This window comes from Staurois parvus, unplaced genomic scaffold (genome assembly GCF_062004578.1).
Source record: "Staurois parvus isolate SC_StPar_1 unplaced genomic scaffold, SC_StPar_1.0 ptg000154l, whole genome shotgun sequence".
Lineage (NCBI taxonomy): Eukaryota > Metazoa > Chordata > Amphibia > Anura > Ranidae > Staurois > Staurois parvus.
The window spans coordinates 16,012,122-16,026,535 of NW_028317950.1; positions in this window are offsets into that span (position 1 = coordinate 16,012,122).

The following is a 14,414-nucleotide window of genomic DNA, read 5'->3' on the forward strand; positions in this document are numbered from 1 at the left end:
CACACAAAGTTTGGAGGTCTTTAAGCTATTGACTTTGCAGACAGTTGGCGACTTCTTCTTCATGTTTCAGCATGCGCTGACCCCGCTCTGTCGTTTTACATGGTCTAACACTTCATAGCTGAGTTGCTGTTGTTTCCAGTTGCTTCCACTTTGTTATAATACCACTAACAGCTGACAGTAGAATATTTAGTAGCAAGGAGATTTCACAGATGGACTTACTGTACAGGTGGCAACCTATCACGGTATGCCGCTTGAATTCATTCATGAGAGCAACGCATTCTTTCACAAATATTTGCAAAACAAATTAAGCAGTCTGCATGCCTTGGTGCTTGATTGTATATACCTGTGGTCATGGAAGTTATTGGAATACCTAAATCCAATGATTTGGAGGGGTGTCCCGATACTTTTGGAATTATAGTGTAGTTTGGGCTAGTCTTTGGTGGTTGGTTATGGTAATGGCAAGAAATATACAGCTAAAGTTTAAAATGAAATGTTGTTTGTTATTTTGGGCCTGTTTTCCTTTGATAATAAAAAAGAAAAAAAAATTCAGGAGTTGTCTTGTAGACTTTGATAGTTGCAAAACTGGTTTCAGGCATTAAGATTTTTTTTTTTTACTGTGATCATTATTGGGGTTGACAAAGATATCTGCTTTCAAGGAACATGCCTGTAAAGATAACGAAAATAAAAATAAATCCGTAACTATAGATAAGCTTATGTGCATGTCAAAATACTCCTGGTTTACGAGGTCCTGTTGTAACTCCTAGGGATGTGTACAGTATCTCACATTACAGTACACCCCTCACATTTTTGAAAATATTTTATTATATCTTTTCATGTGACAACACTGAAGAAATGACACTTTGCTACAATGTAAAGTAGTGAGTGTACAGCTTTTATAACAGTGTAAATTTGCTTTCCTCTCAAAATAACTCAACACACAGCCATTAATGTCTAAACCGCTGGCAACAAAATTGAGTACACCCCTAAGTTAAAATGTCCAAATTGGACCCAAAGTGTCAAACTTTTCTGTGGCCACCATTATTTTCCAGCACTGCCTTAACCCTCTTGGGCATGGAGTTCACCAGAGCTTCACAGGTTGCCATTAGAGTCTTCTTCCACTCCTCCATGATGACTTCATGGAGCTGGGGGATGTTAGAGACCTTGCACTCCTCCACCTTCCGTTTGAGGATACCCCACAGATGCTCAATAGCGTTTAGGTCTGGAGACAAGCTTGGCCAGTCTATCACCTTTACCCTCAACTTCTTTAGCAAGGCAGTGGTCATCTTGGAGGTATGTTTGGGGTCATTATGTTGGAATACTGCCCTGCGGCCCAGTCTCCAAAGGGAGGGGATCATGCTCTGCTTCAGTATGTTACAGTACATGTTGGCGTTCATGTTTCCCTCAACGAACTGTAGCTCCTCAGTGCTGACAGCACTCATGCAGCCTCAGACCATGACACTCCCACCACGTTTGACTGTAGGTAAGACACACTTGTTTTTGTACTCCTCACCTGGTTGCCACCACACAAGCTTGACAACATCTGAACCAAATAAGTTTATCTTGGTCTCATCAGACCACAGGACATGGTTCCAGTAATCCATGTCCTTAGTCTGCTTGTCTTCAGCAAACTGTTTGCAAGCTTTCTTATGCATCATCTTTAGAAGAGGCTTCCTTCTGGGAAGACAGCCATGCAGACCAATTTGATGCAGTGTGCGTTGTATGGTCTGACCACTGACAGGCTGAACCCCTACCCCTTCAACTTCTGCAGCAATGCTGGCAGCATTCATATGTCTATTTTCCAAAGACAACCTCTGGATATGACGCTGAGCACGTGCACTCAACTCCTTTGGTCGACCATGGTGAGGCCTGTTCTGAGTGGAACCTGTCCTGTTAAACCGCTGTATGGTCTTGGCTACCATGCTGCAGCTCAGTTTCAGGGTCTTGGCAATCTTCTTATAGCCTAGGCCGGGTGTCGGCAACCCGCGGCTCCAGAGCCGCATGCGGCTCTTTTTCACCTTTGCTGCGGCTCCGGAGCACACTGCCCACCAGGTGACAGGCAATAGGGTTGCTGTAGCTCAGTGGTCGGCAAGCCGTGGCTCTTTTAACCTCCCTGGCGGTTTTCCCGAGTGTAGCTCGTGGTAGAATTTCTATACCACGAGCTACACTCAGGCTTACCATGCGGCGCTGCTCTGGGGGTCCCTGCAGCACTTACCTTGTCCTTCGTTCCCGCGATGTGTCCCCTGCAGCGTCCCCGGCCATCTCCTCCGGCCGATGCCGGCATCCAGCTTCTGTGTTCCGGTCCCCGTGACGTCGGGACGTACGGGCGCCGCCGGCGGCGGGAAATTTAAAAAATTTTAAAAATGTCTTTTTTTTTTTTTTTTCAATTTTCAATAGTAAAACATTGCTGTTTCATCCCATTTCACATACATTTTGTCCCTAGTGCTTTGTCCTGTGCCCTGCCTGCATTTTGTCTGTTCTTTCTGCCTGGAAACTTAGAAAAGTCCATGGCGTCCAAAAAGCGTCCCTTTAGGTCAAAAGCGCTTTTAGACCGGCTAGAGAACAGCGATAGTAAATCAGAACCACTTGCAGAATTGAGTGATAATGATTTATGGTGAAATTTTCCTAAAAATTACAGCCTACAATAAAAAACTATTTCCATGCGAAAAAATGGTACCGCTTTCAGCACAAAAAATCGGAAGGAATCATACCGCCAGGGAGGTTAATGCAGCTCTTCTGTGTGCCGGGCGCCCGCTCCCCTCCCTCCTCTCGGGCGGCCGCCCCAAAAGTCAGGACTCTGCAGCTAGCCTAGCAATGGGCAAACTACGGCCCGGCGGACCTTATAATCCGGCCCGCGGAGCGTGGCAAACATTGGCTGTCAGGATGTAGGCGGGGCAGCGTGACGAACTCCTCTCCTCTCACAGTCCGCCCTGAAGACCAGAACTGCGCGGGAACACGGCGAGAGGAACGCGCGGAGTACAGGTAAGTGAATTGACACAATATGGGAATGAATTACTATAGGGGGGATGAATTACTATAGGGGGGATGAATTACTATATGGGGGATGAATTACTATAGGGGGGATGAATTACTATAGGGGGGATGAATTACTATAGGGGGGATGAATTACTATAGGGGGGATGAATTACTACGGGGGATGAATTACTATATGGGGGATGTATTTTCAGTTTTAAAAATGTGGCTCTCAAAATAAATTTTAATCGTGGTTTTGGCGAGATTTGGCTCAGTTGAAAAAAAAGGTTGCCCACCACTGACCTAAGGCTATGATTGTGATTATGATGATACACTGTGGCCCTGATTAACCCTTTGCTTACTGGGCCCTTAAACCCCCTTCATGACCAGAGCGCTTTTTGCAATATATGCAGTGTCGGATTTGTTTTAAATGTTGCAATGGTTTTGCGGCTCCCAGTCTTTTTTTCCCTCTCGGAAACGGGTCCAAGTGGCTCTTTATGTCTTAAAGGTTGCAGACCCCTGGCCTAGGCCATCTTTATGTAGAGCAACAATTCTTTTTTTCAGATCCTCAGAGAATTCTTTGCCATGAGGTGCCATGTTGAACTTCCAGTGACCAGTATGAGAGAGTGAGAGCGATAACACCAAATTTAACACACCTGCTCCCAATTCACACCTGAGACCTTGTAACGCTTGACAAGTCACATGACACTGGGGAGGGAAAATGGCTAATTGGGCCCAATTTGGACATTTTCACTTAGGGGTGTACTCACTTTTGTTGCCAGCGGTTTAGACATTAATGGCTGTGTGTTGAGTTAGTTTGAGGGGACAGCAAATTTGCACTGTTATACAAGCTGTACACTCACTACTTTACATCGTAGCAAAGTGTAATTTCTTCAGTGTTGTCACATGAAAAGATACAATAAAATATTTACAAACATGTGAGGGGTGTACTCACTTCTGTGAGATACTGTATATCAAATTTTATTGTGTATAATGGCCAACTGGTGTTAAGACCATAAAAAAGTACCTTTATAGCTCAAACATGTTTTGTAAATAACTAAACCCAAAAACATATATCCAATGGTCATTTCATAGCTCCTGATGCAGCTGCCAGAAGTGACAAAACTAGTTGAGTTTGCTGGGATATTGTATAGCATCTCTGATGCACAGATGAGTGCTTTGTAAACTGCCTTAATGAGCATTTGTATGGTTGCAAATGGTGGCTGTTGATTTAGAGATACTAACCTCTGGTTGTGGCAAGCTTAAAGCATTTGTGCTCTGGCCAGCACTAGTTATCGGCCTCATAAAGGTTTATGGGATTTTTTCTGACAACTGGCTGCTTTTAACATGGGTGGGGCAGTTGTGTGACAACCTCTCTCACAAGTTTTACACTACAACTTTCAAGGCAAAGACGAATGGGTTGGAGGCATAGGGGCATCATTATAATCACCTAAATGCAATGCAGAGATTGTGTTCCTGGAGCTGTTCTTCACAGTGTACCTGTAAAAAAAAAAAAAAAAAAAGTAAATACATGTGCCTGTGTGGGTTTCCTCCGGGTACTCTGGTTTCCTCCCACACCCCACAGACATGCTGGCAGGTTAATTGGCTCCTGTCTAAATTGGCCCTAGTATATGTATGTATGAATGTGAGTTAGGGACCTTAGACTGTAAGCTCCTTAAGGGAAGGGACAGATATGAACATACAATATACATGTAAAGCGTTGTGTAATTGACGGCACTATATAAGTACCTGTAATAAGTAAATAGATACAGGAGAGAATATTGCGGACTTGTTCCCAAAGGTTCAGGCACTGGGCTGTAATCTCCATTGTGGCTTCAGTACATATTGAGTCAGTGACCTTAAACAAACATGTAGCTAGTAAAGACCTGTATACCATGTAACCAGTAAGTAAATCACTAGGTAGTGAAGCCAGGGTTTACCCTGTAAGAAAAAATAATGACAGCTCCAATATTGCCATCTCAGAATGTTAAATTTAATGTTACTTACTACATGTTGTTTTTGGACTATGGTTCTCCTACAACTTTCAGGGAATTACATTATAAAGAATGCTTGCTAGAGATAAGGTTATGTTTATGCTCGGAAATTGAACTCACCAGTTTTACAATGGCTGGTTCCTCCCAGGTAGGAGCGAGTCCGCATGAAGCACTTTAGGAGTTAAGGCCATCCAGGAACTGCCATAAAATAGTATGAGGAAGGTAATTGTGTGGTTAAGGATGATCAATAATGATTATCAACAATGCCTTGTCTCACCAGTCTTTGTAAGGACATGATACATTTGCTTTTTAAGCTTAATGGTTTGCTTGTAGTACAGGCCAAGATGTCACCCAGAGAAAGCAATGGCATGTTAGGCCTGAGCAAGCCTTCAAGGGAAGCTTCTTTACGGCAGACAGACGCCAAGCTGCTTGAGGTGAAGTGGCCAACTGCTAAAAGCTCTGCAGGCGCTTCATAGATAAGGACAAGCCCCATATATAATTAATGCTTCTTACATACCTTCCAAAATGATGCAGTCATCGGGTGATTCCTAGACTGCATGCTACTAAGGGATGATGACTCCTAAAGTGAACCTGTCCTCACCAAAGATTAACTGAACGAGCATTAGCACAGAATTATCAGGCCTTTGTATTATTGTCCTAGTGTATGTGTCTGCAATGTTACTCACCAAATTGGTATTCGTTGCAATTTTCATAATGCAATGTGGGTGCTTCAGTGACCTACAGAAGCATACTTATGGTATATAATCAGGCCACCATTAGAAATCGTGCGGTCCTTTACAGTCTACCTGAAAAAGGCGGCACTTTATGACAAACTATGGGTGTGCTAAAAGTAGTCAGGGCCTAAAACCTGAGCCTACATTCAGAGTGCAGGGGTCAGAAGTATGTAATATACAGAGTATCTGGAAAATTTAACAGAGTACAAGCATCATCACTGGGCCATGCAGAGAATGCAGGGGTCCATTATATGTAACAAACAGGGTGCAGGAATCAAAGAAGCAGTCCTCCATGGTTCCAGCCAGCCCTGGCAGACTGATATAGAAAAAGAGACCTGAACCTTAATTTACTTGTTGGGAGCCACTGCAATGGGGGATTACTCAGCCTGCTCTATAAAAACAGTAAGTATGCCCTTCTCTGTTCCCAGCCCAGCCGCTTGAGAAAGGAGCATGCATGTCCTGCTAGTCAACATCACTTTTGCCAACACTCTGCTCCACAGATATCCAGGAAGTGAGTGGCTGACTTCCATCAACTTTGCTTGGTTGGACTGATGTGTAACCCAACGGTACTCACCGGCGAAGTTTATCCATCTGGTCCCTAATTGATGAGCCTGTTTTTTAACTAATAAATGTGAATGACCTTATGTTGAGCTTATTCAATCTTTTGGTCCTAATGCACTTAGAGGTGCTTTCCTTTTGTCCTTCTCTTTCTCTAGCCCCCCTGGTGAACTAAAGGGGCCAAGGGAACTTTTCTTTAATTGCTGGAAGCTGCAGTATTATTCTGCCTGCATTCATACTTAAGGCCCCTGGCCACCTGCTGGACTGATGCGGTCAGGACCCAGTACAGAATGACAAGCTTTGCCCACCTATTAGCAACCTTATTGGGTAAATTTCCCCTCACTCCTTACCAGAATAGAAAGTAATAGAAAACCCCTCAAACAGGGGCAGAGACACAAACACACATTTTTAAGTAGAGTGGGGAAGGGTCAAAACTGACAATGTTTTATTGTTGTCCATTTCATCCTGTCCCAGTGATAAATCTATCACATCTTGTCCTAGTTTCACAGGAACAGGAAGTGAAGGAAAATCTCCCCAATGAAGTTAGAGGTAGAAATAAATTCTGAGAGTAACTGTAGCTATTCCAAGATACACTATATTGCCAAAAGTATTGGGACGCCTGCCTTTACATGTACATGAACTTTAATGGTATCCCAGTGTTAGTCCGTAGGGTTTAATATTGAGTTGGCCCAGCCTTTGCAGCTATCACAGATTCAGCTCTTCTGAGAAGGCTGTCCACAAGGTTTAGGAGTGTGTCTATGGGAATGTTTGACCATTCTTCCAAAAGCACATTTGTGAGGTCAGGCACTGATGTTGGAGGAGAAGGTCTGGCTCACAGTTTCCGCTCTAATTCATCCCAAAGGTGTTCTATCGGGTTGAAGTCAGGACTCTGTGCAGGCCAGTCAAGTTCCTCCACCCCAAATTTGCTCATCCATGTCTTTTTGGACCTTGCTTTCTGTACTGGTGCACAGTCATGTTGAAACAGGAAGGGCCATCACTAAACTGTTCCCACAAAGTTGGCAGCATGAAATTGTCCAAAATGACTTGGTATGCTGATGCCATAAAAGTTCCATTCACTGGAACTAAGGGGCCAAGCCCAACCCCTGAAAAACAACCCCACACCATAATTTGGGGCTATGTTGCAAACACTATAAGAAATTTCTGGAAGAGAATATATGACATTTACTACATTATAAGAAATCTGTTGTATATACCCATTGGGAGGCATGTAGCTCTGAAGCATAGCCACAATACAGACATGATCCGCTTTGCAGTTTTAGAAAGAGTTTGGAGGACCCCTGAGGGGGTAATTTTGATAAAAAGTGTTACAGAAGGAGCCAAGATGGATTTATACCTTGAATGTAACATCCCCTCCAGACATGAGGCATTAAGCTTTACACTGTTTTTGTAAGAATTGATAGAGATATGGTTTTTTCTGTTAGAATTATGATTATAAGTGAGCTATCTGTGGATGTTAAAGGGGTCCCTCCTATTAATCTTGGCTGTAGCTATTCCATCTGTGCAGGTGTTGCGGGTCCAGTTATGATGAGGGTTTGTAGGGCTGTATTGTCCATATATTATTTATATGCATACATTGGAAGATGTTCTTTATAAGGTGTCCCAGAATAACGTGCTACAGATTGGGATGTGTGTTATGGCATGTGATGGGTTGTTTGGCTAAAGTGGGCATTAACCTCTATTCTTTGTTGTTTTGATTTTTATCATGGATGATTTATATATGGGACGTCAAAAAGAATATGATTGTCTCCTTTGGTACTGAGAGTATTGGGAGCGACCGGCCATGGATACCAGCTGGGAGACTGGGCTACATATTGTCCAGTCTGTCCCAAAAAGGTAGAGCTGAGGTGGTGGCGGCTGGCAGGGTTCCCAGATGCCACTGTAGGCCGTGGTTAGTGTTGTGGAGTCAGGATGTGGGCCAGAGTGTAGGCGCACACTTGCATGGCGGAGGTGAATCACTTCTGCCCTGTGTTGGATCAGGGCGGATGTGACGCAAGACGCAGGATGACGTATGTCCGGCAGAGGATGCCATTTTGAGCACCCTGCCAGATGCTGTTTGGTGCCATACTAGCCATTTAAGTTGTGGTGTCTGGAGTTATCACACGGCTGGTTGACTATGATCCGGAGGCAATTGAAGGAAAGACACATAGTTTGATAATAGAAGAACAGTAACTGGGGGTTTCTGAGCATTGTTTTATTATATTTTAGGGATACTGGAGGAGTAGTAATACTGTATGTATGGACATGAGCACTTATAGGAGTTGACTGACGTCACAACCACTGAAGCTGGGTATCTGACCTGAAAGTGCACTTTCTCCCTCTGTCTGATGTTGGGAGTGTTGCGTATGTGTTTGGATAGGGGGTGTTGGCATTTAATGAGTCCCTAAGAGATAGGCATTTCCATACTGAAGTGATTCTGATTATTTGTGTATTAGTAAGTCTAGATAACAATACAAGCTGTTTTCTGGAACATGTGCCTTGTATGGACTCACCTATATGCAAATTGTTCTGTTTTTGTCTCTTGATCAAGTAAGTGGTTTTTGCCGCTCCTCCCTTCTTTTCATCTTATGTGGGTCTCCTTTTGATCAGGATACCATAATATTTGGGATATTAGGATGAATAATGGATATGGGTGCCCACCTAAGACTATTTTGCTGACTCCCTGTGCATGCTGATGCCCTGCATTCCCTGTCTGTGCCAGTATGTGAGCTTGCGGAGAACAGTTTTCAATGTTTATGTTTTCTTTGGAAGTTTATGTGCACGATTAGTGCTTCATGTATGTATATATAGTTAAGGCAATTGATTTCTCTGCCTTCAAGTTCCACAGTCCTGAAGAAGCAAACAAGCGAAACATTGTAGATATACTTGGGCTGGCTAGCCATGTATTGTTCTTAACTGCCTCCCGCCCACCATATAAGGTAATGACGGGCGCAAGGTGGTTCTCTCGTTCTGGGAGGGCATCATATGACGTCCTCCCATTCTAACCGCGCATGCGTGGCTCCGGGAGCGTGCAGCGTGGCGATTGGTGGTGCGATGTGTCCCTCGGACACAGTGGATCACCGATCAATGGAAAGAGCTGAAGATGTCGGCTCGGTCATGTGATCAGCTGTGTCCAATCACAGCTGATCACATGTAAGTAGGAAAATGCTGGTTATCGGCATTTCTCTCCTCACGAGCTGTCACGCTGACAGCTTGAGAGGAGAGGAGAGCCGGTAATTGCTTTAATCAGAGGGGACATGTGCACTGATCATCAGGGCACTGATGATAAGTGTGCCCTGATGATCTGCGTAGCCCCAGCAGTGCCACCTGTCAGTGCTCATCAATGCCACCTGCCAGTGCTCATCAATGCCACCTGCCAGTGCCCATCAGTGCCTACCAATGCACATCAATGCCACATATCAGTGCCCATCTGAGCTGCTTTTCAGTGTTATCTATCAGTGTCAGTCAGTGCCACCTATCAATGCCAGTCAGTGCTACCTATCAGTACTGCCAATCAGTGCCAGCCAGTGCCGCCTATCAGTGCCATATATGAGTGCTGCCTTTCAGTGCCCATCAGCGATGCCTGTCAATGCCCATCAGTGCCACCTACCAGTGCCTTCTCATCAGTGCCACCTATCAGTGTCCATCAGTGCAGCCTATCACTGCAGCCTCATTAACGCACAACAGTGAAGAAAAAAAAATAACTTATTTACAAAATTTTATAACAAAAACTAAAAAAAACGTTTTTTCTTCAAAATTTTCTGTGGTTTTTGGTTTGTTTAGCAAAAAATAAAAAACACAGAGGTGATTAAATACCACCAAAAGAAAGCTCTATCTGTCTCAAAAAAATGATAAAAATTTCATATGGGTACAGTGTTGCAAGACCACGCAATTGTCATTCAAAGTGTGACAGCGCTGACAGCTGAAAATTGGCCTGGGGAGGAAGGGGGTATAAGTGCCCTGTAGGCGAGTGGTTAAACAAACATATTTTTATGATATATTCAATACAATTTGCAATTTTATAAATGCAAGTCTGTCCTATACTGTCTGTCCTGACAGTGGAATATTTAGTAGCAAGGAAATTTCATAGATGGACTTATTGCACCGGTGGCAACCTATCATGGTACCACTCTTGAATTCAATGAGCTCCTGAGAGCGACCCATTCTTTCACAAATGTTTGTAGAAGCAGTCTGCATGCCTAGGTGCTTGATTTTACACACCTGTGGCCATGGAGGTGATTGGAACACCTGAATCCAATGATTTGGAGGGGTGTCCCAATACTTTTGGCAATATAGTGTATCTTAAAAAATTGTCCAGAGGACAGCTTTAAGAGTTATAAAATTATTTTAGGAGTTACATGTTCCAAAATAGAAAGGGTTAGGTGCTAGGGAATGCTTTAGGGAACATTCCCATTTCATCAATGCATTGGGTTGCGTTAGCTAACACCTGCTAAATTACGCATTATGTGTTTCATTAAGGTAACCCATTGATTTTGAGTGTGCTGTTGACGCACTACAATGCAGCCTACAACAGACATGTCCTTTTTTTTTTTTATTTAGAATATATTGCACCACAACACATGGCATGTGCATTGGGGTGCTATACATGTAGCAGAACTTTTTACTTTACTGGTGATTTTAAAAGCTCTATACCATGTAGAGGGTGCAGTCAATCCCCCTCCTGATTGCTCTCACCCCCTCCTCCTGTCAGCAGTGCAGGAGAGTGCGACAGGAGCGGCTCTTGTAGAGAGGACCGGAGCAGTTTGCGTAGGGGGCACTGGGAGAGACAGCGAGCTCTCTGTAATCCTGGTCTAGCGCATGCACTTCTTCCCCCCTTAGAAACAGTAGGGACCAATCACCAAAGATGAGAGGAGCATCAAAAGACATGTAGTCCCCAGAGAGAGTTCACTGCGGCCAATTGGGCAGTCCGCAGCATGCACAGCTGGAAGAGACAGTGAAGAGCCCAGGAAAAGAGGCTTTGAGGAGGAGAGAAGAGAGGGAAGGCCGCACTTCCCAACACCACCAGAGAGGGAGGCCACACCACTGGAAGCAACTACAATGTGGGAAGGCCAGGGAAGGTGAGCTGTCACCTGTGTGCAGAGAAAGTCTGAGCCACTTCCAGGATACAGGCTTGCTGTACTAAAGGCTGGAATCGTCCAAGTGATCCAGACTAAGCAGACCTCCACCTGGAGGAATTGTTGCTGCTGTGTTGATGGTTTTGGTGAGAGGGCCACTATTTACTACCATCCCTAGAGACTGAGCCATTAGGAGCCACCTAGTTAGCTACTCCATAGCTCTAATACTGCCTGCAGGCCTTACTGACTTCCTCAAAGCACGACAATGGTTAAAGAGCTCCAACTTTTTAGCTAGCCAAAGAGTCAGGACTGACTGCCCCTAACCATTGTTGCCCAAAGCCCTTGCCCTTTTTTGATAGTTAAAGAGGTAACTCTTAGGAGACACTGTGCTACACCCCAGCCAATCCCTTAGAGTGCACTGAAACTCAGTATAGTTATTATAATTTTTACGACATCTAAAGCTTATTTACATTGTTGCTTCTAGTTAGTGGCATAAAACCTGATTTTTTTCTTGTATTTATTTTACATGGGCATAATTATTACTTTGTCTAGCAGATTGTGTCTTGATTTACCTGCTATGAGCTTATGCAAGTTCAAACTATCATTTATTCTAATTCGTATCAATAGATAACTTGTGCCTACTACTAAACAGGTATGTGTTTATTTACTGGTAATAACCCACAGCCAGGCAAAAAGTATTTTACACTCATGTCTTCACCTGTGCTTGCAGTGATTATATTCAACCAGGTGTGCCATAGGAGCTGAGGTTGTTCTTGGAATTGAGGCGCAAAATAGAGAACCCAGAATTACCAAGCGGCTCCTTCGGGGACACTAACTGCAAAAAGACTGACCTTCCCAACAAGATCTCCTGAAATATCAGTATCTTTTATTTTGTTGTTTTTTCATTTCATCTTACACAGCATCACATGCTCTTCAAAGATTGGAAATAAGACAATTGTTGACCAGCAGATGATTAAAGTACTGTAAATAGCATACAAAATCATTTTAATCTCTAACTTTGTCATACATAGGTTTCATTACCTGCTCTTCCCCACCCCATTCACAATTCCCAGTTGTAAAAGAACGACCAAACTCAGCACAAGGCCGAGTAGAAACGTGATCACCAAAAACCTACCGTAATTAAAGAGGAGATAGACTAATTATCTCCACATTCAGATGAAGATACTTTTTTGTTGGTGCTCTTTCCATGAACCTACTGGGGGGGGGGTTGGAACCATTATGAGGGAAGCTCATTTTGTGAAGAAAAAAGATAAAAAAACACCTTGCAGGATTAACAAACAAGACAATTTAAAGCTGATAAAAAGAACCATGATTTAGTTTATTGCCATTTCACTGAGGTCTTTTGATAAAAGCTTTTATCCACCTGGACTGTATAAAGGCCAGGCTTCATCTATCACAGTGGACCCACCATCGAAGGGGTTTTCAGGGACTGGGTTCCAAAAGGAATGGAACACAGCTCTGGATCCATATAGCACACTGCAGCTCACTAAATGCATTGCACTAAGTGCCGAGGTGAGTGCCATTGCAGCATTCAGTGACCGGAGCTAAATTACAGGCCATCCCATTGGTGTGGGGTTAAGGCACGACTCCCAAGGTTTTTCTGAGGTGGCTCCGATCCGGATACACTGCTTCTATCTGTGGCATTAGAAGACAATGAGATTGATTGAAGAATCTGGAGATAAAATATCAAAGGGAAATATAACTAGTTACACGAAGTGTGATTGATCAGTGAAAGAGATGAAGTCCATCACCTTAGGACACTAGCATTAAAATGAGGACTCATGGAGTGTGATAGGGTTATCAAGGAGGTGGACAGTGGGCAACCTGAAAATCTGTGCTAGTTTTGCTTAGATATGGCCACAATATGCCTAACTGTAACAAGTATGGCTTCCATTTTCAAGCATTACAAAAACTAAGGCCCTTGTAGACAGGATTTTGTTTGTGTCAGAACTGCTTCTCTTCCCATACATCTATAAGAAAGAGGTCAACTGCAGGTCAGAAAAGAGTTCAAGTGCAGAAACAGCTCAAACCAATGTTAAGTGCAGGCTAAATGTATCAGACCAGACAGGATGCTGCATTTGTTCAGCAACACAAGCCTAAAGTCTGTCATCCTGAACCCTTAAGCTGTTTCTTCTTTCTTTGGAGGTGATAGTAAACACGTCCAGGGGTCCAAGATGTTCATGTTTGAACAGAGATTTTGCTGGAACATCTTCATGTCTGCATTTGCTGCTTCTATATTGAAGGAGGGGTCAAAAGTACCACACTGTCGGCATTGCTTGAGTACTGTAGTGGGTCAATTTTCTTTTATAGCAGAAATCATATAGAGCCTAGAACTTTATACATATAGTCAGCAACAAAAGGGGCAGACAGCAACATTTTCCCCAAGGTAGGTAAGAAATTTAGCCTATTTACCAATTATTCATGCCAGAAAAATAATATAGCCTTATGGTAACAATTTTAGTTTTTTTTTTAGAAATTAAATATTCTTTCACACCCATGCTCATCCTCCTCTTAAAAACGTAGCCTAGGTTCACGCTATTGAGGGCTGTGCAGCCCACGTTTTCCTCGGGCCCGCGTTTCCTGCAGGAAAAAGGTGCATGCACCGTTTTAAAAACAAAGCCACAGGGAAACCACATGGTCTTTTTGACCATCCGATTTCCCTGCAGTTCCCACACCTACAAATGCGCTACAGGCTGAGAAGCATTGGGGGTGCCCACAAGAGCAGTACGAGTTGGCTGTGATTGTGGGAACAGGTGTGATTCTTGCACCCACAGACTGCGGGAACATGTGAACCTGGCCTAAAAGTGCAGCTTTAGATTTTTTTTAAAAAACTGAATAGACCTTTTGTTAACTTTTCCTTGCTGATTCAGCACTCCTGTTACTGGTAATCATTATCTCAAAAACGGAGAGTAAGGGGAAATCAAAAATATTAGAGCTGTCACCAGAACAAGAGGTGAAGGGAAATCTCCCAATGGGGATGCTTGTTCTTGGGACAGAGCTAGTCTAAGAGCGAAATTTCCTTACTTTGGGATATTTCCTCGAATGTCCTGTTGCATGCCCGGAAC